The sequence below is a fragment of the Gekko japonicus genome, unplaced genomic scaffold (assembly GCF_001447785.1).
Source record: "Gekko japonicus isolate JY-2015 unplaced genomic scaffold, Gekko_japonicus_V1.1 scaffold503, whole genome shotgun sequence".
Classification (NCBI taxonomy): domain Eukaryota; kingdom Metazoa; phylum Chordata; class Lepidosauria; order Squamata; family Gekkonidae; genus Gekko; species Gekko japonicus.
Genome location: NW_015165844.1, coordinates 839,792 through 864,985, shown reverse-complemented (window position 1 = coordinate 864,985; position 25,194 = coordinate 839,792).

The window sequence follows — 25,194 nt, the reverse complement described above, 5'->3', positions numbered from 1 at the left end:
CGCCTTGCCCCCCCCCCCCCATCTCGGCCGGGTGACGGAGGCATCGGACTTCCATCGCCCACCTCGCCCCCACCCCCCCAATCTCGGCTGGGCGACGGAGGCATCGGACTTTTGTCGCCCGCCTCGGCCCCCCAAACTCGGCCCGGGCGACCGTGGCTTCCGCCTAACACTAAAGGGGCCAAATTTAGAATGTTGTGAAATAGAACGTTGCTATTCAATTATTATAAGGGAGAGATGGTATATTTTTAATGACTCTAATTTTTAAAATGTGTACACCTGAATAAATTTTGCATTTTTATAATATTTAGAGTCACCCTAACCCTAGTGCACATTGTCCAGGCCATCGGGAATCTCCTCGTCGTTGGAGACATTGGAACCAATGGTCACTCGTGTGCGGTGGACCACCTCAGCACGGTAGTCTTGATGGGCCTTCTTGTATGTGGTGGGCTCCCAGATTGCTTTGTCAAGATCCAGGTCATCTTGGCTGATCAGATTCCTCCGGAGCTTGGGCTCCTGCAGGCCAACAAGGAACTGATTTAGGAGAGCGTCAGCCAAATCTGGGAACAAACACCTGGTGGCGGCCCACCACAGAGCCCCTAGAAAGTCGAAGGCGGGCTCGTTGGGGCATCCACTCCACAAATTTCATTGGTTTGGGAGTCAGGTGGTCGGACAGCGCCTTGACCAAAGTGGTATCTGAATCGTCTTTTGTCAGCCGGGGCACTATCAGGTCCTTTAGTAGAAGATAGGCCTCCATACCAAGTGCCGGAGGAAGTACGCCTTCTTCTTACCTGGATCAGTGACATCGTGGATGGTGAAGTGGCTCTCAAGGGTCTCAAGCCAGGTCTCCCATTGTGATGGTTGGGAGATGTTGAAAGCACAGAGACTCTCGGATGTGGCAGCCATCTTATGATTCCACGTGTAGAAGATGCTCGGGAATGGTGGCAGCGATCGGTGGTGAGGAGTGGTGCGGTGCTGCTCTCGGGGTCAGCGGTGTGATGCTCAGTCCTGGGAGCGGTGCGATGAGCGGCAACCGGAGATGCGGCACAAGGCGAAGTGGTGTGTGGTGATCTTAGCCAGAGACTCGTTGCGATGCTCGGTTCATGGTCTCTGTTCATGGGAAGTGGTATCCCACCTTCGTTGCCAGTGAAAAGTACTGAGACTGATGAGTGATTACAGCTCTCATACTTTCATTAGTGCAGAACAAGACAACTTTAGCCAGCTCGCAGGCCAGCTTATATTCCCTGAAAACCCCACATCCAAAACACACCCCACTCTCGTGATTGGTTATTACAGTGGTCAAGAGTTCTGTAGGCTTTCAGCCTGGAGCCTAGCCTTCCGATTGGAGTAGACTAGGATCCGCTTATTCCATTGTGGGGCGGAGTGAAGCTCGAAGGTTTTGCCCAACCACGTGGAGCCCTTGCCTCGCACGCAGTCTGATATGGGTACATTACACATGCTTTCAAGGTTTAAAACGTGTTTTTAATTATGTTCATAATGAATACTGATTTCGGTTGCTTGAAAGTGTAATGCGGAAGTCTGCTAGAGAATAACTGGGATATGATTGGTTAAATGAATAGCCCTGCAGCCTGGTAGAGAGTCTGCTTTTAGAATCTCACAGGAAAAGCAAAAGAGACAGTTAAAGGATGACAGTTGAGAAATGTCAGTTGGTGATGTGACAGCGAATGTACTGGCTAGGGCTGACGAGAATAGAGTTATGAAATCTAGGAAATTAGACAGAGATTTTTTTGTTTGTTTGTTTTGCTTTTAAAAGACAGCTCTGAACAGAAACAATTACCATAAATAGTATAGAACAGTGGTACTCACTCCACAGGTTACAGAGAGGTGCATTCACAATTACCATCAGTCAAAAGAATCATATTTACCCCCTTCATTGGCATGAGGTCTGCACCTCAGGGAGGCTCACAGCTGACTGTTCCTCTGGCAGTGGCTGTTTCAAGGTGGAAATTACCTGCCAACTATATGCCCCACTGGACGAGGCTCTTCAAAATTTCCTGAAATATGGTTCAGGTGCCGCACTGGGGAACAGTGCTCAGAAGAGCCACAAGTGGCACATCAAAGAGCCACGGAGTTTCACTCAGAATATGTTGGAAAACCACAATAGGATACAGCTAATCTTCTTAATGTTGTTGTTACTTTTCTCTCCAATGGGGACCCAAAGCACCTTACAAAATATGAAATAAAAAGATACAATTTACAACAATAAAAAACAAGGAATTAACAAAACAAAACAAAAACAGGGAAGCTTGCTAGGTGACCTTTGGGCAGTCACACACTTTCAGCCGAACCCACCTCACAAAGTTAAAATAGAGAAGAATGGTGTTGTAACCTGCTTTGGATTCCATTAGGGAGAAAACTGGGGTATAATAACTCTCCCATTACCCAGACACTGTCATTCTGGCCATGCTGATCCATGTTTCTGTAACTTCACAATTAGATTACTGCAACAAAGTCTACACAGGGCTACCCTTGAAGACAACCCAGAAACGAAAACTGGTCTAGCATGTAGGAACCCAAATATTGTTAGGGCCCAGCTGCCAGGAACATAAGTTTTCCATTTTGAAACTGCTACATTGGCTGCCAGTTGTCAGAACCCACAGCCAACAACGTAGTACACACTTTCATGAAAGGTAATACTTTATTGAAGAGCTATAGATGCATTAACATAGGCACTGTTAAGAATGACGGCTGCCCATGGGCCATAATAGGATAAAGGGAATTTGTATGCACCCCCCACTGCCCTGGCCAATTAGCCATCCTCCCACGCGTGGGAGATAGAGCTTTGGTCATTTAGCGCTGAAGCTGGGAATGAAATGGTTCCCAAGAAAACCAGACATCAACATCACCACCTGCAATACTTAAAGATAAGCATCGTAGCAGGAAAGAAGCACAGAAGGAATGCAAAAGCAATTAGAAGAGAATGAACCTCCCCACCCCCATGGCAGCATAGCTGACATACTGCCCCCTCGAAAACCTACTTTACATCATTGAAATGGGAGGTCTCCCGGGCATTCCGGGAGATCTCCCAGTTTGTTCGGGAAAGCACGATGAAACTTCCACAACAGTCTAGGGGCACGAATATCCTCTGCTTCCACCCATTCAAGGTGATGGGGTCCAAAATCTGTCCATTCAACTAAATAAATCAATTTTCCATGTTTGATTTTAGAGTCCAACACATTTGATATTTCATAATGTTCCTCGCCCTCAACCAAGATTGGAGGGGGTACTGGTTTTGATGGACGCCAAGGACTAGAACCGGAATCCTTTTTCAGGAGGCTGAAATGAAACACAGAATGCAATTTTCTCAAGTTCTTGGGTAAATCCAGTTCTACAGCCACCTCACTGACTACCCTTTTTACCGGAAACGGCCCAATGTACTTCCAACACAGTTTTCGACTAGGGCGTAAAAGCGGGATGTTTTTAGTAGACACATAAACAGAGTCTCCAGGCTGCAGAGCCCAACCCTCCACCCTTCTCTTGTCAGCCTGGCATTTGTACGCTTCCTTGGCAGCATTTAAAGTCTTACATAGTAAAGGCCAACAGCAATCAGGGTGGGAGGGTGGGCCAGAAGAAAAGGCAGCAGCTGAAAGGGGAGGGAGCAGAGCTGGCCATTAATGCACCAGCTCCACCCCCTAAAAGCCTGGATGCTGTGATTCAGCATCCAGCCTGTCCCCTGTCCTTCAATGGGGGCAAAGGCAGACCCTGGCAGGAAGGCGGTTGGTCTTCTGCCAGGTGGGGCTGGATTCCATCATGGTTCAGGCTCTGTGGAATGGGCTCTTTGAAGAGATGAGCCCCCTTGAAGATCTTCAGCAGGTGCTGCAAGGCCTGCCCATCTGCCAGGGCTTTTGAGGGGGGTTGATTGTCAGACATCTTTTAAGGGGGGGGGAGATTTGGGGTTAGCTATTTTATGTTTTGTTTTAACTGAAAATGTTTTAACTATTTTTGTAAGTCACCTGAACCACAAGGAAAAAAACTATTTTTGTAAGTCACGTGAACCACAAGGAAAAATTTGATGTGTTTTAATAAATAATAAATAAAATAAATAAATGTCAAAATAATAAATAATTTTTGTATGCACCAGCTCTAATGCCAAGCATTTATATTGGCATTCCAGATCAACACAGTTGGAAAGGCTACCCAAAAGCACTTTTTTTTCAAATGGGTGACCAAATCAAGAGTTATAGGTTTTAGTTTTCACACCCCTCCTCCGTTCTGAGTATTGAGAGTAAAGATATTTTAATAAGGACAGCATGCACAGATTATTTCCATTTAGAATGAATTTTTAAATACTGATTTGACCCCTAGATTTTGTAGAGGGTGATGTATGTAAAACTGCTATTAAAAATTAATCTACAGCAGAAATTGAAATGGATATACTGTGTGGGCTTTTTCTCCCCACTGGAAGGCAATGAGAAGAGGGATAATCAATACAAAGACAATAGAAGAGGACCATTTGGTGTAGAGCAACAGTGACAGAAAAGCTTGATTTTCCTTTCATTGTCATTTTAAAAATATATATTTCATAATTGCCCTCTTGGGACCATTTGATAGCTAGAAGCCACATGGGTGAGCATGATGGAATTAATGCCTAGCCCAATACGATAGACTGTCAAAAAGTTTAGACTCAAATGAAGTTTTGTTGAGGAAATAAAACAGAAACATCACAGTTCCTTGTTCCAGTTACTATGATAATGGTTCATTGGTTGGCTGGTAGATTGAATTTGTTCACTACTGAAACCCACAGGAATCTTCTATTAATAGGAAGTGAAATTGACCTAATGCAGCGGAGTGGAAAAAAGTAAACAAAGTAGCAAGGAAATGGGCATGTTTATCAGTGCATAATAAATACATTTTCCAGGCTGCATGTATAGTCCTACAAATACACAGTAGCAAGGAGTCATGTAAATATTGGCTGCACTCCAGGAATGATGGTACAAAGAGAGCTCAATTAGATGGCAAAATCAGGGGAAATACTCTGTGCACTTGTAGTGCTTCCAAAGGTAGCCACAGATCACAGCAATTCATAGAGAAGCTATAAAGAAAAAAAGAAAAAGATTTAGATTCATGAATATTCCATCCCACCAAATATAAAAGGCTACTTCTAGACCATGTCTCAGCCAACTAGCCTTTGATGTGTTCAGTGCAAGAGAAGCAGGTGCTGAACTCCATCCAGGTGATCCTTCATCCACCCCAACTACTAACTGTTGACTAGAGCTAACAAGGCTTATCAGTTATTATGCAGTGAAGCTCTATAAGCAGAGTGGCTCTTCTAGTTCCTTGAATGGGGCCCATTGTATTCGTTCTTCTGTTTCATTGTGCGGAAGAAATTTGGGGCAATGTGTTTTAAGTCTGCTATGCTAGCCAACTGACCAATTAAATATTGTCAATTAACCATGGTCAAATATGGTCCAATATTCCATGAAGTCAAGACTGGCACTGTATTTGACCATTCGTTAACAAGAGTTGACTGGTACTTGATAAGGATCAATTGACCAGACTTTTTTGTCTGGTCAAATGCTGGAACCCACTCTCAGTGAGTCTTTGTCAGGGCAATCCAAATCAGAGTTACACCCTTCTAAACCCATGGACTTTTTAAAAATGTCCACGAATGCCCAGTGAACAAAAGCCTTTATCCTTGTTTTGTAGACTGGATAAGCAGATCGGTGCTGTTGCTAGGAGCACCTTCTTTCAATTACATCTTGCTCACAATGTGCCCCCTTTCCTAGATCTTCCTGACCAGGTTATGCTGATCCATGCTACTGTAATCTCCAGACTGTATGGGGCTGCCTTTGAAAATGTCTTGGAAGCTCCACTTTGTACAAAATGTGACAGCCAGGCTCCTCCCTTGGGACAGCTGCTCAGAACGCATAACTCCAGTGCTGTGTCAATGCACTGACTAGTTAATTCAAAGTGCTGGTTATTACCATTAAAGCTCTTCATGACCCCATGGTACTCATACTTATCAAACTGCATCTCCCAGAATATTCTCCTGACCCAGTTACATTCTTCAGACAGCCTCCTATACTTAAAGGGCCCTCTCTTAGGACTGTCCATGTAACCACGGTGAGATCATGATCTCTTCTGCTGATGGGCCCAGTCCTTTGGAATAGCCAGCCAGAGTGGGTGAGGAGGGCACTGGAAGGTATGATGTGAAGCAGTCCTATTCCAGAAAATGTTTGGTAGAAGGTGAATTCTTCCAGCAGATTTGGCTGTGAGTTTGCTGAAGCTGTCTGTATTTTTAACTCTGAATCCTTTTAAATTGGCAAATTATGTATTTTAATTTTGTTAATCAGATTATGATTTATGTCTTTGTAATTTAGTTGTCATGCCTGCATGTTCTATTCTGAAAAAAATACCTACTCTCCTTCTTTATGACTTTGTATTCAGGATCGCACTTTCAATTAACTGCAGATTTATAAATAATACAGACGTAATTAATGCATTATTAACAGATGTTTCTACAATGGCTAATCAGTTGTTCTCAATAGATGTCTTAAAACAGTAGCAAATAGCAAGCTCAAAAACCTTTGGTGTACTTATTTTGCACTTTGGGTTACATTTGTAAGAATTACAATATGAATTTTGATATTCTTTACAGCCAAGAACAAAACGGCAAACAACTGCTACAAAATCTAGACCCCAGGCCTTGTCTGAAGGTAGTTCATGTTAGCTTGTAAGAAGCAGATAATGACTACTGCTAAAATGCCTGGTAGAGGCAAAGGCAGTGATAGTAGCTTTTCCAGCTATATCAGCTACATTATTTAAGATATTTTTAGCCTGTCTTTTTCCTTGGAACTGAAAGCAGCTCAGTAGAAAGCGAGTAAGTTAGGCTTATCTCTTGGGATGTACAGATGTGTCAATTTTCAGGAGACTTGGGGAGAGGGTTAATGTTGAAGAAGCCCTATTTTTTTACTGTCTCAATAAACTTGAACCTTTCTGAAGGAACATTGTTGAGAACTGATTGCTGTGGGACTCTGACACAAGCATAATTGACATTAATACCAGAAGCATAGGAAGCCTGTAGAATCCCCCTCCAAGACACAATAACAAAGGAGGAAAAAAGAGGAAAAGGAAAACAAACAAACAAGGGGGAGAATAGTCCCCAGGAGCCTGCAAATACTGGCTCCCAAGTAAATCTTGAATATTTCTGGAATATTTTGGTATCCTGAAAATTGCTGGATATATCTGGGATGCTGAATATACCCCAATTTTTTCAGGTATATTCGACATACTTAGTGTATTTGTCAATTTTTCAGGATATCAAAAAAAACCCACAGAAATATTGAAGATTCACTTATCAGTATTTTCAGGTATATTTTTGGCTTAGTTGTATCCAGGGGTCTTTTGGGGCTGGAGCATGCCGGAGCGCTGCTCTGGGAGCCCAGGAGCTGGGACAAATGGCAGTGGCAGCAATCCCCGCACCCAGCCCTCTGTGCTGAGGTCCGTCGCCGGCCTCCCGGGGCCCGCACCAGAGCGCTGCTGACCCAGGGAGGCCAGAGGAGGCTGTTGCTGGTTTCCTGGGGCTCGCGTTGGAGCGCTGCGGCCCCAGGGAGGCCAGAGGAGGCCCGTCACCGGCTCCCTGGGGCCCGTACCGGAGTGCTGCGGCCACAGGGAGGCCAGAGGAGGCCCGTCACCGGCTCCCTGGGGCCCGTACCGGAACGCTGCGGCCCCAGGGAGGCCAGAGGAGGCCCGTCGCCGGCTTCCCGGGGCCTGCGCCGGAGCGCTACAGCCCCAGGGAGGCCACAGGAGGCCCGTTGCCGGTTCCCTGGGGCCCGTGCCGGAGCACTGCGACCCCAGGAAGCCTGTCATCAGCTACCTGGTGCCTGCGCCAAAGCACTGCAACCCCAGGGATGCCACAGGAGGCCCATCGCTGGATCTCTGGGGCCCGTTCTGGCCTGTGCCGCACTGCGACCTCAGGAAGCCTGTCACCAGCTACTTGGTGCCCACGCCAGAGCGCTGCAACCCCAGGGAGGCCACAGGAGGCCCATCACTGGATCTCTGGGGCCCGCGCTGGTCTTTCTTTACCTCTTTCCTTCTCTTTCTTTGACTCTTTCCTTCCTTCGTTCCTTCTTTCTACTCTGTCTCTCTCTTTCATTCCTTCTTTCCTCCTTCTGTGGCTCAACTCTAGTGAGAAGGGTGATAAGTACTGGGTTCGTCGCATGGAGGACTCAGATGATGACATGCTTTAGCACACATTTATTGTACTTAACACAGACAAAGACTGACACTAACGGCCCGACAGAGCCAACTATATACACATCCACCCAGCACCCCCCATTCCCATTTGAGGGTTTGCATGTTCCGCCAAAGTGGCTATTAGTTGGGGCTGGGGGATCCAGGATCTGAAGTTTCCATTGTTCTAGGATCCAAGCTCTTGCCTGTGCCACAGGCCCCTGGTGGCGGCCCGCGTACATAAGTTCCTTTAAACCCCTTCTCTCTTTGCTTCCCCCCCCCCAGGGAAGGGAAGGGGAGGCTTTTGAAGATGCTTCCCCTTTTGCTTCCCCTTCTGACATCACTTCCGGTGCTGGCAGGGGGCATTGCATATGCTAATGAGCTATTATGCTAATAGCCTAGTAGCACATTAGCATACTGTTTGCTAATGAGCTCCTGCAGCTCTTTTTCTACAAAAAGACCCCTGAGTGCAAAGATAGATGGGATCAGTTTTGGGGGGAAATGGAGGATCTTCCTAACTTCCCATTATAACAAAAGGAGACTGATCGTCAGCCAGCAGGCCTACAAGTTTCTTAGAAAGCAACTTTTTATCTACAGTATAAGCTCACTGGGTGTTCAAAGAATTCTAAAAGGACAGTGGAAAATGCAGCCACATTCCCTTGATCCGAATATTGAAGATCTAGTGATTATGAGATAAGATTCAAGTACAAGATGTAAGCAGACATACAAAGTGGAAAATGCCAAACTGGCTGCAACCAAACATTTCAAAACTATGGAATCTTTGTAGCCTAGAGCTCTTAATATTCACTGAACATTAGCTAATCATTCTGAGTATTCAACATAACAAATAATGAACATCAGCCAAGATGAAATAAAGCTATTTGATCCCCAGATACTGAAAATGGGGAAATGAGATCCATATTTTATTTATACCCCACTTTTCTCCTCAATGGAGTTCCAAAGTGGCTTACAACATTGTTCTCTTGCATCATTATATACTAACAACAACAGCCCTGTGAGTTCTGTTGGCTGTGAGAATATGACTGGCCTAAGGTCATCCAACAAGCTTCCATGGCAAAGAGGGATTTTTCTGTTGACGTTCACCTGTAAAATGTTCAGCAGCTGTGGTTTTGTACCCTCAACTTAAAAGAACCACTTGAAGCACCACAGTTTGTGTCAAACCAAAAGACAACAGACATTCTTTGACATCCCTACGTATGTACGTACATAAGTGCTATCAAGTTTCAACCCACTTATGGAGACCCCAGCATGGGATTTTCAAGGCAAGTTATAAGCAGAGGTGATTTGTCATTGCTGTCCTCTGTGGAGGCTTCCTTGGTGCTCTCCCATCCAAGTACCAACCCTATTTAACTTCCAAGGTCTGATGAGATCTGGCACATTCCCTTCATCCCTACTAAGTCCAACTGAAATCAGTGAAACAAGTTAGCTGCAGCTAAGAGTCAAAATAAATGAGATATTGAAGATGCATGACTAGGGAGGAAGAGCCGGGGGCGGGTTAATCTACTTAATTTAACCTTTGAAGCAGTCATATGGCCTAAGTAGATGAGCAGTGGAGACCAAATCTCTCATTTTTCTTATTATTTTAAACAAATAGCCATGGGATGGAGGAAGATTGGGAACTGTAGTTCTGGACGATGGGTATTTAACCTTCTCCCACTCTCACAGAAATAGCCAGAAATATAGGAGAACAGTTGCTAGGCATGCCCCCCAAAATCATAGTGTTTCTGTGCACAAAAACAAAGTTAGCCTTGCCTCCCAGCTAAAGCATGCCAAAAAGGGAGTTTAGTAACTCAGAACAGAATAGCCTCAGAGTGGGACAAGAAACCAACTAGAGCGAGATTTGAATCCAATAGCACCTTAGAGGGGGATAGAAGCTTTCGAGAGTATCTTACAAAGGAAGCTTTGACTCTAAAAAGCTTCAACCCTGAAAATCCTGTTGGCCTTTAAGGCACTATTGGACTCGGATCTAGCTCTTCTACTGCAGACCAACGGGGCTACCCTCTGAAAGTAAGAAACAAATTAGTAAAATATATATAGCCTTGTGCAGATTAAAGGCTATCTAACATATATCAATATATACTGTTTGTTGAGGCCCAGTTGCAGCAAGTGTATGAAAATTTCCAACTTCACAGAAGTGAAGGGATGATTCAAAGATGGGTGTGTGGGTTAAGTGCCAAAAGATATTCATGTGTATGATAAACTTGTAATCACTATTTTTAAATAGTGATTCTTAAGTGTGTGCCTGCATCTGAATCAGGCCAAAACCGAGTCACTGAGAACATTTTCTCATGTAACTCACACGCATATCAAACTATTATTTGCTCCTGAAGGGAAACTAACATGGGTTACACTTAGAAAACAGGTATGCCTTCCCCTTTCCTGTTATCATGGTCCTGAAATAAAGCACCCTGGCTGAAGATGAGTGATTATCCCCACCCATTTGACCAATGTTTGCTTTCTTGTAAGATCATCCTAAACTAAACTGGTCCCACATCATTTCCCCAGAACAAAAAAAATCAACACTTTTATTTAAAATTAAATTACATTTTTCTTTGCATAAAGCAAGACATTAACCTTTGCCTAATCATTACCTCTAGAGATAATTAAAACCAATTTTACTAAAATCCCAGCTAATATAGTAAGCTCTTGAAAAATAATACAGAGAGGGAAATGGTACTTGGCTTCCTAGAGAAAGCTGATTTCCCCAAGGGTTATAAATTTCTTGCAACTTCACTAACTCCTGCCTTGGAACAAAACGTAACTTTGAAATGGACTTAGCATTAGCCTAGCAATAACGAGAGATATTCAAAAGTATTCTTGATTTTAACCTTTAAAGGCTGTGTGAATGGTCAAGGTCCAAAATACTTAAAGGTCTCTGTTATATGTCAAGAACTGGAGGCCACACTGCAGCTAAATAATTGATAAGACTTTTTTAAAGCATATGAGTCTATCAGGAGGAAACCTTGAATTGAAGGAAACCAGTAAGAGACAGATGGGACTGCAACTCAAAAGTGAATTGCTCCTGCTAGGCTGGGTTCAAGAACTTCCTCATATAAAAAGTTTGGAGGACCATCATGCTACAGACCACTTACTCAATGTAAACCCACATGCACATTAAGATCTTCCTAGGAGGCGCTTTCCATGAGGCCCCACCATCCAAAGGTAGATGGTGACCACATAGTGATCCCAAGATTGTGGAACCCTCTCCCCAGGTAATTTCAATTTGTTAGGGGCTTAGGCAATCAATCAAAGCCTTTATTACAGTCATAGACCAGTATAATAGATAACAAATAAGTACAGATAAGGAAGCAATAAAATTCTAAAATATTATAGGATCTAAAATTATAAATAAGGCAAATTCATGAAGGATAGATCCATAAAAGGCTATTTGCCATAATGAAAGCATCTCCTGAATGCTAGTTGCTGAAGGGCAACAAGCGGAAGCTTTGGCTGCCATGCCCTTCTTGTGTGGTTTCTGGGGGCATCTGATTGGCCACTGTGAGAAGGAAAATGCTGGACTAGATGGACCATTGGTCTGATCCAGTCGGGCTCTTCTTAAGTTCCTGTTATTATTTATTTTTACTTATTCACCATAATTCATATTCTACTTTCCCAACTTTATGTAGAATACTCATACAGTTTACAAATTAATAAAATAGTACTAATAATAACCATATCCACTGCACATTTGTTAAAAAACAAAAAAACCCTCCACATACACATATTTTAGTGAGTGAACAAAGCCAACCTCAAAAAGTAGAGGACCAAAATATAAATGAAAATCTTTCCTGTCAGTCCCCATATCTGCTCCCCTTTCCCTGCTTCCTTCTCCCCTCCTACCTACCCATCCACCACCCTTTTATGTGCCCCCCAATCTTCAGCTAAATTTATTATTCCTTTACTTCATTTATATACCACCCATCTCCACAATGGGGACCCAAAGAGGATTACATCATTATCCTCTCTTCCATTTTATCCTCAAAACAACTCTATGAGATAGGTTAGGCTGAGAATATGTGACTGTCTAATGTCACCCAATGAGCTTCAATGTCAGAGTATGAATTTGAACATGGGTCTTCCACATCCTACTCTGAAACTCTAACCAGTACACCACACTGGCTTTCATGGGGTGGCTGTTGTTGAACAATAACAAGCAGCCAGGCCTGAGTGAGTCACACAAGCTGGGTGGTAACAAATCACCCAGTGATTACTGTACATCTTGGCCCCAACGAGTGCTCTCTTAAAGGAAAAACAGTCCGGGACATTTATTTATTTATGTATTTGCATTATTGTTATGTATTGAAAACTATGTTATGCTTGAGTTCTAAACAGGATTGTAAATAAACCAATCAGAGCTGCGAAATGTTCTGGAGGGAAGCACTCTGATTGGACCTTATCTGTAAATAGTTATTGGCTGTTAGCTGACATGTGGGCGTTGCCTCCCAAGCCCGGCCTGCTTAAAAGAGAGCCTGTTGCTCTATGTCCCATTCTGATTTCTTCTGACTTCGTTAATAAAGCTGATTCACTGTTCACTTGCTGTGTTGAGTCTCGTACTAACAATTATATATAGTCCACCTTTCTTGCTTGGACTCAAGGTGGATTACACAGAGTGAGTCAATACACTCAACGGATGGGACATTCAATAAACAATATAATATCGTTAGGTTTGTAGAACCAACAAGAGATTGAAAAACAGAACTAAAGCAAAATATAAGTATTAGCATGACACATTAAATATGTGAAATTCCATAGCAGAATCCTAGGTTCAGCAAGCTATTAAAACTTCTATCATCTTGGGGTTTTTTACCCCCCCCCCCCCCAGTGTAGTTATTCATGTTGTAGATTTTTTGGCAAACCTGGGTTTTTTCTCAAGTTTGCAAAAAGATCTGTCTTGTCTGTCCATGGTTTGTACAGATTCCAGTATGCACAAATGAGGCCATGTTAAGAATTAGATATATTGATGATTAAAAGTAACAAAATATGGAACACATGCTCTTCCCTGCTTTTTCTTCATGGATCCAGAGTATAAGAATTTTGAAAGATACATACTGGCACACACTGAGTCTCAGCTTGGCTTCTCAACTCTGTATTGCTCTGAAAGCTACAGCTTTCCTCATTACTCCAAGCAGGGAGTGGGACAGATTGCCTAGTATTCTTTGTCTATGTGTAAATTTATTTCTTGTTGCACAGTAGATGTTATCAGGGGCCACACTGGAGCTGTGTATCACTGTGGCCAATACCCATGGAGTCTGTCAGCTCTACTGTATGATTTTTATGAGGTTTATGTAAAGGTTTTGTGAAATAAATCACTCGCTTTTATCATTCCATGTAGTATATGCCTGCATTATTTATGAGGCCACAGCAATGCATCATGTTGGTTCATGCTAGGAACCTATAAATAATCTAATCTAATACAAAAATGTATGCACTGAAATCAAGCAAATACAGAAATATATTTGCTCCTTTGAAGAAAATCCAGCCAAGTGATATCTGAAAATGCATCAAAATGAAGGAAGAGACGTTGATCATATGTAAAGTTGAGAAATACATCTCTGGGACTCATATATACTCCTGAGCAGGAACATAGGATCTGTCATAGTGGCAGCCCTGAAATTCTAAAATGTTGTTGGATATGTACACACCCAAGTACAAAAGCATAATGTGAGAAGTGCCTCACCAATGGTTTCAAGTATTTGGGAGTTTGCCCTTTATACATCTGACAAAGCCACAGATTGAGGGATAAAGTATATACAGTAGCAGCTAGGAACATAACTGAGGCTTCTCTTTTGCATATATTAAATAATTATAAAATTCAAGGAGGGAAGTTTTCCTTAGCATTGTAGAGCGAATAACATCTCAAACTGGCTAAAACATCCTTGGTCAAATTTATTTCATTTTCTTTGGCTGGGAGCTTTGCTCCTCCAAATTAAGGGGTTGCATCCAGATACTGAAGGAGAGGTTTAATTTCTGCCAATTTCCCCTTCCTACTGCAGCCCCCCCCCCAATTTACCCTCATGCAAATCCCGAGGGTCCCCTGTTACCCAGAAGAATAATTTCAGGGACACTCATAGGCTTCAGAGGCAGGGGCAGAGACAGAAATGTTTGTTACACTGACACTGTCAGTGAAAAATGTAGTCTGGATACAGATACATTTATAATACATTTACAATGAAATCCTATGCATGTCTAGTCAAAAGAAAGTCCTATTATGTTCAGTGGTGCTCGCTCCAAGTTCAATAAGCATAGGATTGCTGTTTTAGAAAGTTGATATTCTTTTCCATAGTTTCTTATAGACATAGACAATAGAAACATAGTGCCATCCCATTCATAACTCTAAGTGGGAAGGATATTGCTTAACACTTCTCATAAAGAAACACATTGAAACCACACACCTTAAAAACAGATGGCTAAAAAAATGGTGTTTAAAACAAACATAAAACTAAGGTTACACTGGCATATAAGAATCACCCAAATTTTGATTGGGGGGCAAAGCAGGACTCCTCGAACTTTAAAGGACCCACAAAGAATAACATCTTTACTGGCTCATGCATTCTGAATTTATACAGGAAGTTCCTTGGAACAGGGACACATATTCTTTCCATGTATTATTCTGTATAGCACCATGTGGACTGGGAATGCTAAAAAAATTACTAGTAGTAGTAGTAGTAGTAGTAGTAGTAGTAGTAGTAGTAAACTGGTTGCTGGAAAAAACATTGATTGTGGCAATTGAAGACCCTTTGCTTTGATACAGCTTAGAAGTAAAGTCAATATAAATGTGCCAATTAATATAATTTATTTTAAAACGGTGGGGTCTACAACCAACTCTTTTGTGCAAATAAACATCGTTTTCCTTGCAGTTCATTTATGTTTGGTCTTAGGTTCACAGTGGGTGTGGTCAGACACGCAATTTGATCCAGTGCTGCTGTTGTTCCCTTCTGAATTTAAAATGCATGATCAGACAGCAACATCTGTTTCTTATTCTCCAATCCTCTGTGTCCCATTACCCTGCCCTTACTGCATGTTTATTGGACACCTGTGAAAGTCTGATCCTTTGGGGTTGAACTGGTTTCACACTGGATTTCCTGTTTTCTGATCCCTCTGGTGTGAACTCAAGCAATCAGGCAGGTATGACCAGTCTATGTTTTCCCAGCCACCATTTTTTAAAAAACCTAGTTAGCTATGTGTGCCTAACCGCACCTTTGCAGTTGGGCTGTGAAGCTGAGGGGAAGGACAGGCTGCCACTGTGTTTTTGACTCACCTCCTCTTTAAACAATGTATCCTGTCAAACAATTTTTCCTGTCAGGGGAAAGGGCCTACAGATGAGACAACAATCCACCCGCCTGCCCGCTCCATGGTTGCAGTCTGATCTATGGTGAGAGCATGCAGTGTGGTGGTTAAAGGTGGGACATCTGATTGTGACAAAATACACCTGATAAAACTAGACATGCAGCCAAACCGCGCTAAGCTTGCCATCTGACCGCAACCAATGAAAATGTATCAGGTCCATGCCCCCAAAATGAACAAGAACAAGTCCCAAAGTCTACAGATTTCCACCTAGTATTTAACATGTAAATCACTGCCTTAATTAAAATTCTACTTAATGAAATGCTTTCCAATGCTCTTTTCTAAGTATTTGGGGCATAATTGAAATAATCAATTAAATTTGTGTTTGTGTTTCTGGGTTGCTGGCAGAAAAAAACCCCTGAAATTGCCTTTTAAAAAAATTAGTGTTGTAAAAAGAGGGGAAGTGAAAGCAATGATAAGATCAAATGGTCCTGGTGCTTAACCTATAAAATTTAACAAGAACTATTGATGACTGCGTGTGCGGATTGAAAATGCAATGGATGTGAGCTGCATTTTACTGCCCGACAAACAGAGTAATGTCCAGACATTAAAGGCTCCTTTCTCTTACTACTTTTTATAAGAAGAACTGCCTATTCTCACATTGCTTGCATTCCTTCAATATAGCATGCATCCTGACTCACTTTTGGGTAAGGGATCCTTTACTAATTGCATTGTGGCTAGCTAGAGCTTCCTAGTCTCTTCTTGAGTATAAATGTTTTAAAAGAATCCAAACCATTTGCTCTCATAACAGGGTTTCCCCCCCCCTTGTTTGTTTGCATGCTTGCTTGCTTGCTTTTTGCTCCATGCTTTCCTGAATGATAGGACTTTTCTGAGTAGCCATTGGCAGGGTCAACAAAACTTTTTATAAAGGGAGAGGTAATGGGAGCACACATGGAGAGGGACTCATCACTGCCAACAAACAATACTATGGCCCCGATCACACGGAGCATTTGCAGCGCTAAAGATACGGATGATAGGCAGATTTTCCAGGCGCAATCAAACCGCAACATCTGGGAAGCGTAGTGCTCCCGTGGCTATCCCGTGGCATCCTGCCGAAGATGCGGACTAAAAAACTAGTACCTACAAGTACACCAGACACCACGAGGCAAGGGTGGGCGTCTGATCACATTTCCGGTGGACTTCCGTGGCATCCGACACCTGCTGATGTTGCTTCGCAAACAGGGGGGGGGGGTCCCAAGTCTCCGCAGGATGCTCAAAAGCACCCAACGGCGCATGCACACAAACTGTGGTAAAACGAACACCCGTTTGCCATGGGAGTGGCGCCTAGTGATTGCTGCTGTGATTGCGCCATGCCGCTTCTTTGCCACGCTGCTTGATAGCCGTGTGATCAGCACCTCACCCCCTAACCATGGGACCAACTCGGGCGGCCGCGCATTATCTTGCTTTGGGGCAAACAGCCACGCTTCTCCCCCGCTTTTTCCAGCCCGTGTGACCGGGACCTATGTTTCAGTGGATGCATCTACACATTGTTGAATATTGTGCAATCGTTGTCAGTGCAAATGTGCATTTAGAAAAAAAATCAGTTACTTATTTAAAATATTAAATTGCACCTGCCTGATGGTTCAGGGTGGCTGACAACCAATTATTAAACCAAAGCTGAAAGAATAAACTAAGAGCTAAAAGTGCAACCTGTCATAAAACAGATACATTCAGCCACATCACAGGAGCACTACCTACATGAGCCAGTGGGGTATAGTAGTTAAGAGCGGTGAACTCTAGTCTGGAGAACCAGGTTTGATTCCCCAATCCTCCTCCTCATGAAGCCAGCTGGGTGACCTTGGGTCAGTCAGAGTTCTCTCAGAACTCTCTCAGCCCCACCTACCTTGCAGAGTGTCTATTGTGGGGAGAGGAAGGGAAGGGAAAGGAGATTGTAAGCTGCTCTGAGACTCCTTTGGGTAGTGAACGGTGGGGTCTACAACCAACTCTTCTTCTTCCTTTGGGCCATTCAGTGTCCCTCTGGCTGCTTATCTCACAGGTTTTTGTGCAAATAAAATGAAGGGGAGAGAATGTTATATGCTGTCCTGAGCTCCTTGGAGGAAAGGTGGGACAAAATGCACTTAAGAAACACTGTAGATTTACAATGTTACAGGTTTAGAGACTCATCAGCTCAATTATGACTTCAGCAGAAAGTGTTCTAGGATTTTATATGCTTTCCATCATGCTAGGAGGAAACAACCTAGACCGCATCCACACATCATTGAATATTACACTATTATTCTGCTGTAGTAATCATTCACAACTGGATTGCCATGTACAGATAATTATTTATTATTTATTTATTTACTATATTTATACCCCGCCCATCCTGCGAACAGGCTCAAGGCGGCTAACAAGAGCAGTACAATGTACCTAATTGACATAGCCATAAGTCAACTCAATTGTTAATAGCTACACTAATAGTGCAATAACCAACCATGTGACTATGCAGTCCAAGTATACAGTATCAAAGAGGCTATTCCACATAGGGCTGTCAGTCAGGAGATTTTAGGGGGGGAGTTGGGGGGGGTTTCAACACTTCCCCTCTAGGAATTCTCCACTCTCTATGGTCTTGGGGGAATTCATATACTGTTAAACAGAAGTAACATCACTTCTGGATGAAGGGGATAACTGTTTGTTTGTTGGTTAACACTCTTCAAGCACTTTAACCCTTCTTGAGTGATGAGATGGAACAGCCTGGGAGTGGGACCATCGGCCTTTTTTTTCATTTGTCCTTTGAGCATGTGCACAAGCACTGATGAGCCTGCTGGGATATGTAGTTCACTGCTGTCCTCCCTCTCTAATCTTCTCAATTAACCCCTTACCCAAAGCACAGAAAAAAGCTGAAGTACAGCGGCATCTTTCTTTGAAATTTTTAATAAAGAAAACACAGTTTTGAGAAGCCCCTGTGGGAGAGGGAGAGAGGTATAAATATGCAGTTATGCACACATTGCTAACTAGTAAAAAAAATGGTGGCTGGAAAACAAGAGACCAGTCAGACCTGCCTGATGGCTTGGGTGCACAACAGAGCAATCAGACAACAGGAAATCTGGTTTGAAATTAGCTCAGCCCAAAAGGACAAGACTTTCAAAGGTATCAAAGAAACACACAGTAAAGGGGGCACACAGACGACTTGGGCACGATAAACAGATGTTGCTCTCTGATCATGCATTTTAAATCCAAAAGGGAACAGCAACAGATCAAACTGCACATCTGATCACAGTGTGGGTTGAAGCCAGGCAGCAATCCATGTCTCTCTACCCATAGAGCATCTTACCAGGCAGAGCCTGCTCTGTTCTGAAGTTAACTCATCATACCTCATATTAGCTGTGTCAGCTATAAACAAAGAACAGAAAGATTAACTGTTTTAAGGCCTAATATTTGAATGGACAGCGGCCCTTCTGCCCAATCAAAGATCAGACCAGTGAAGTTACATTGACATGAAACTGTTACAACATATGGCCCAGGAGGGAGTCACTTTAGGACAGGTGGAGGGGTTATCTGCAATCAAACCCATCCCTTGTGTAGTGGAAATCACAACACCAATTGAGGATGCGTTGGTGCTATGTCCTGTCCTGTTAAACAAATGGTTTGTCTCTATACCTGAATTGTTATCCAAAGGTCACAAGGTTGCTTTGCAAACCCTTTAATACCAACAGCCAGTTATTTTCTATTTGGCCTCTTCAACTTGTTTGCAGGACTAGTGATTAATATGAGGCCTGGTTTTTAATTAAAGAACCAGAAATTGAACTAAAGGTCCAATTCCTTGACCATTATGAAGTCTGAAACTTAGAATGTTGAATACAAACGTATCCCAACAGAAGTAAGAACAATTGTATATTATAGAATTCCCCCAGTTTGGGTGGTGTTTACCATAGAGTTGGGGTGTCACTACTGAAGCCCCCCAGTTTGGGTGGTGTTTACTCTATAGCTGAGTGTCACTACTGATGCAGTCCTCCCCCTATTTTGTCTTCCTCTGCTAAAATTAGCAAGGGCAAGGGACTGAGAGCAGAAGCAGGACTTATGAGACAATTCTATTATAGTTCCATTCCTTCTGAAAGACTTGGATGGCAAAAGGAAAACCCATACTAAGTGAAGATGTGGAATGCTATGAGGGGATTATTCAACATATAAAACCCCATTACGCCAAGCAGTGTTATATTATTATTTCTGTTGTCATTTGCCTTTAGAATCTGTGACCAGAAGGAATGTACTCAGAGGATTCCTAATTGGTAAGGTCATATTTGAAACTCCCCTGCAAACCATTGCTTATATACAAGGGAAAGTGTGCTGAGTTAATATTCATTTCACTGTAAGCTAAGAATGAAATGTAATATTACCCAGTGGCACTGCCCCTCACATGCTGGGAAGATTTAATTTTGGGAGTCACTAATGACAAATTAGAACACTTCTAATCAAGGCTGTATTCCATATTTTAAACTGAGATCCTCATACATTTCAGAGAAAGTAAGGAAACGCAACATGCAATTCTCAGCATTCAGACATGCAAACAGAATGTAAGTTGATAAAATGGTCAGAGCTGTCCGTTCGCCATGATGACAACATTCGCTTTTGCTGACAGCGCAGCTGGAGTTTATAGATCTGCTGTCCCTTGTCCCTTGATATGCCAGCTCTAGCTTGAGAAATTCCTGGAAAATTGGGAGTGGTGCCGGGAGAGGACAGAGTTTGTAGATTGGAGGGAGTTCAGTGGGAATGGGATGCCATAGAATTTGCCCTCTGAAGCTGCCATTTCCTCCATTAGAGGAACTGATCTCTGTAGTCTGGAGATCATTTGTCATTCTGGGGGAATTCTAGCCTTGAGGATGGTAACCCTACTTGACTCTTGTGCTCCTTGGGCAGGCTGTAGATGTTGATCGGGTGCTTGTAAAAGTCATTTCCCATTCCAGAATGAACCACACTTTGGAGGAAAAAAACCACATTAGAAGTACAGATTAGAAACCTGACACTGGTTGCTTTGATAATGCAGCAGAGTAGCTGCCTATTATATCTGTCCACAGGTTCATTACTGATTGGCATGCAAGCTTTCTACTTATTTCAATCTAGTCATCTTCACAAGACTTACAAACAAGAAATTAATTACAACAAACCCACATTCCACCCTATTCAGCATTCCATTGACTTCTGACTCCAGAATTTCCTTCCCCCCCCCTTTTTTTTCAATTTAATATCCCGCTCTAATCCCATAGTTGGGGTCTCTGAGCGGCTTACAAGTACCTTGGTGCTAATCACCGTTTTTGTCCCTAGCTAAGGCCACAATGTATGTAAGGGAATGGGACAGCCTACCAGCACCCCCTCTGTGGTGGCATATCATGATGTTCTCTGACGGGTCGGTTCGGCTAGGTTAGACGGGACTCTGGACTTGGCGGAGGTATCTCTTCTCTGGCGTTCGGTGGTGGTGCGATCTTCCCAGACGCGCAGCTTCTCCGGCTTCCGGCCCGGCTATGTCCTTTCCGACTCCGCTGGGCTGGTGCTCGGCAACTGCGCATGCCCCTTCGTCTTTCTCAGCAGCTGTCGGTGTATTCTTCCTCCGCCACCAGGGATCGCTCTGCCGCGCGCCTCCTGATCACGCTTGCTCGCCGCCGCCGCGCCACGCCGCCATTGCCGTCTGCGCCAGGTTCCGCCGCTGTCATCGTCGTCGCCATTGCCGCTGTTGCGCCGTCTTCAGCCAGCCACACAGGGTGCCCCCCACCCCTCTAAGGGTGGGTACCCATTTACCTACTTGCAATTAAGTTGCTTTCGAGACCGCTGGGTAGGTGGGAGCTGGGGCTAAGGTCGAGAGCTCACCTCGACCACGGTGGTACTCGAACAGCCGCAGTGGCTGCTCGGTGATGTTATAGTGCAGGCATTTAACTGCCTGCGCCACCGCCCCTGTCCTTGCCCAATGACTCTAGTCCCTGAACAGCTAGCAGCTGAGCAGAATTTTCTGGTAGGTCCAGAGGAAGCAGTTGACAGGCCAATTATTTGACCTGGGATAGTATCCTCTTACCAATTGTGTTCTTCTGCAGGGAAGGAGGTACAACTACCCAGTAGCCTTGCAAATTTGGCAACTATCAGGGACAGATGACCATTAGAACCACCAGGTAATGTCCTGGTGGGCCAATGTTCTGGAGGACCCCCACCCCCACAAGGGCAGCCCCAGCCCCAAATAAGGAGCAGACCTCACCCCAAGCAGGTACAGCTGGAGCTAGACAAGGGGCAAGTAAGTGGGTGTGAGCAGCAGCAACAGAGGCTGCTGCATGTGGAGGTGTGGATGGGTGGGTACAGCTTCAGCCCCTACCAGACAGATGGGCACAAGCAGTAGTTGCCACAAGCAGAACAGTGGGTAGGCACAACTACCACCAGCAGCAAAGCAATGGAACGAGACTGTATATGCCATTTATCATTAACAAGGGTTGGATCCCACATGAATGTAGTCGTAATTATTTCATGTACATTTAATTGCTCACAATTTAATTTATATAATGAGATATTACTATGTTATGAATATATTACAGTTACACTGTTGTTGTTGTTGTTCAGTCCAACTCTTCACGACCCCATGGAACACATCACGTCAGGACCTCCTGTCTTCCGCCGTCCTCCGGAGTTTGCCCAGTTTCATGTTCATTACATCAATAACACTGTCTAACCATCTCACCCTTTGCCATCCCCTTCTTCTTTGACCTTCAATCTTTCCCAGCATCAGGGTCTTCTCCAGTGAGTGCTCCCTTCTCATTTAAGTATTTGAGCTTCAGCTTCACTATCTGACCTTCCAGGGAAAAGTCGTGGTTGATTTATTTTAGGATTGACTGATTTGATCTTCTTGCAGTCCAAGGGACTCTCGAGAGTCTTCTCCAGTATCATAATTCAAAAGCATCTATTCTTCGGTGCTCAGCCTTCCTTATGGTCCAACTCTCGCAGCCATACATTACTACTGGGAATACCATTGTTTTAACCATATGGACTTTGTTGGCAGGGTGATGTCTCTACTTTTTATTATGCTGTCTAGGTTTGCCATAGCTTTCTTCCCAAGGAGCAGGCATCTTTTAAGTTCATGGCTACAGTCACCATCTGCAGTGATCTTGGATCCCAGGAACACAAATTCTATCACTGCTTCCATGACTTCCCCTTCTGTTTGCCAAGGAGTGATGGGGCTGGATGCCATGATCTTAGTTTTTTTGATGTTGAGTTTCAGGTCAACGTTTGCACTTTCCTCTTTTACTCTGAACAAGAGGCTCTTTAGGTCCTCTTCACTTTCTGCCATTAGAGTGTTATCGTCTGCATTTATGGTATACTCAGTTCTAAGCCTTTTTGTTATCTTGTTCCTTTGTGGGGGGCATTTATTTGTAGTCTTGAATACAGATTCCAGAGGGGTTGCTGTTGTTACCCTATCATAGGGAGAAAACAAAAACAAAAAAAGTCTTGATGCCGTCTAAACTAACGGTTTTATTATTACACAGTTTTCTGGTGACTAGATGAGGCTGATGAACTATTAAAACTGATGGCACAATAAATCTGTTAGTCCTCAAGACTTCCACAAGGTTTCTTTTTTTAAAAAAAATAGGACACACATAGAAAACATTACTTAGAGAGAACAGCTACAAAAGGCCTGGAAATTAAAGCTGTTAATTTTCAAGCTGTCGTCACTTTCTCTGCCATTGAGAAAAGATTCCCATTTTCTTCACAAGCAAATAAATGCTTGGATCTAGTGAATTTGAAGAACTCTCTCTCTTCCCAAACCAACAATCCTGGGCTTTGAGATCCACATTTAGTGCCTTTCTGTGAGAACCATCTTTCCCAAGCAGGGTTGGCTGGAGCGCACTGAAGGGCTGGCTTTCCCTGTGAATCTAGTATGGTACAGTTGCTGGTTTGGGGTAGTGTATGTGTATTTTTGTATCCCAGTGTAAATTGTCTTTGAAGTGGTCTTAAAAAGTGCTTACAGAAAGAAATTATTTTCAAAACTGAATGACTGTGTCATTTGCTTACATAGATAAATGATCTTTAAGATATCCCCTCTCTCACTCATGTATACTGTACAATGGGCAGCAATGTACTCCATCTTTTTATCCTTGTCAAGGTATTTATATAGGAGTGCCAAGAACCATAAAAGTAATTCACAGCTTTAGGCCATCTGGAATTTAAGAGGCTGATGTGTAGGAGGTAATGATTTGTCCTTGTTCTTCAGAAGAAGTCATGGCAAAGTCTTTGTACTAATGTTAGCTGTCTCCCGTTTTAACCTGTGACTGAAACGAAGTTCTCCAGAAGCCTCATGAATGATTGCACAAACACGATTTTACAGCCCGCGGCCGTTCCGGCCGTTAGGGCTGGGAGAGCGCCTTTGCCTCCCAGCCAGAAGAGGCAGAGAGCATTTGGCGCCAAAAGCGCCACATACGGGACTCAGGAGGGGGCGGAGCAGTGAAGGCTTAAAGCCTGGCTCCGCCTTCCCTCCTCAGCAGTCCCGCGCGTTCGTCGGCGAGGCTCGTTGGCGGTGCGGCTGCCTGAAGCAGAGACCGCATGGCTGAGCTCTTTGTCGGGGCGGGAACCGACCGAGCTGGAGGCCTGCCGGCATGAGGGGAGGCCCTGCGGGGACTGCTTACATGCGGCGGCGCCACTGCCGCCTTGTGCGAACCTCCGGCGGCGGTCACGGCGGCGAATGCGGGGGGCAGCCAGGGCTTGGGGGCCAGCATCGGTGGTTGTTTGGGGGCCGTGCAAGGCTGCGGCGCGGCCGCCCCCCCCCCAGCCCGGGTCGCGGTGTGGCTCGGCACTCTCGGCCGCTTACAACACTGTTTTGGGCAGAAGGAAGCTGCGTCGCTGCCTTGTGCGGCCCTCTGACGACGGTCGCGGGCGGCTCTGGATGCAGCGGGGGACGGCCGGGCCTTGGGGCCAGCATAGTAGTGGTATTGGGGCAGTGTGAGGTTGCGGCGCGGCCGCCCCCACCCCCCGCTCAGGTCGCGGCGTGGACCTCCACTCTGAGGCCGCTTCCAAAACACTGTGATTGGGAAGTATGGAGCCGCGGCTGCGCTCCTCTAAGGGGGTCGTTCATGGGCATCTCGGCATTCTCAGATGGCATGCCAGGGAGTTCTACAGGAGTTGGGTGAATTTCTAGAGGGGAAGGTGCTCAAGGAGAGCATTCAATATTCCCTCTGTGAGTAAGAATTCTTCTTGGGGAGCTACGGGCATTAAAGTTGTGACCAAGCGATTTGGTTGCTGCATAGGTTAGTTTGCTCTGGAGCCATCCTACCTGAGCTAGGACAAAAAATGTATGTGTCACAGGCTGAGGAACTGTGAGCTGGGTCAGACTGGCTCAGCTTAGGGGAACGCTGGTCGCATGCCATGTACGCCAGTAGTGGGGGGCAAAAGTGCTCGTGTGTGGGGGTGGCCTAGTTAGCTGGCAAAGCTCAGGGCCTTTCCCTTTATTCCCTTGGCCTATAGGGCCCGGGTTGGCCGATCGTCAGATCTTTGAAGCTCATCAGTGTTTACCTGGTTAGTACTAGGTTGGGAGACCACCAAGGAAGTAAGAGGTTGCTCGGCAGAGGCAGGCAATATATGCGTTACAGTTTGTTCTTGGGTCCTCTGGGGGCCACTCAGGGTTACCGGGGTTCCCTCCCACCTTCCTTTGTTCAGGGAATTTGGCTCAGTGGA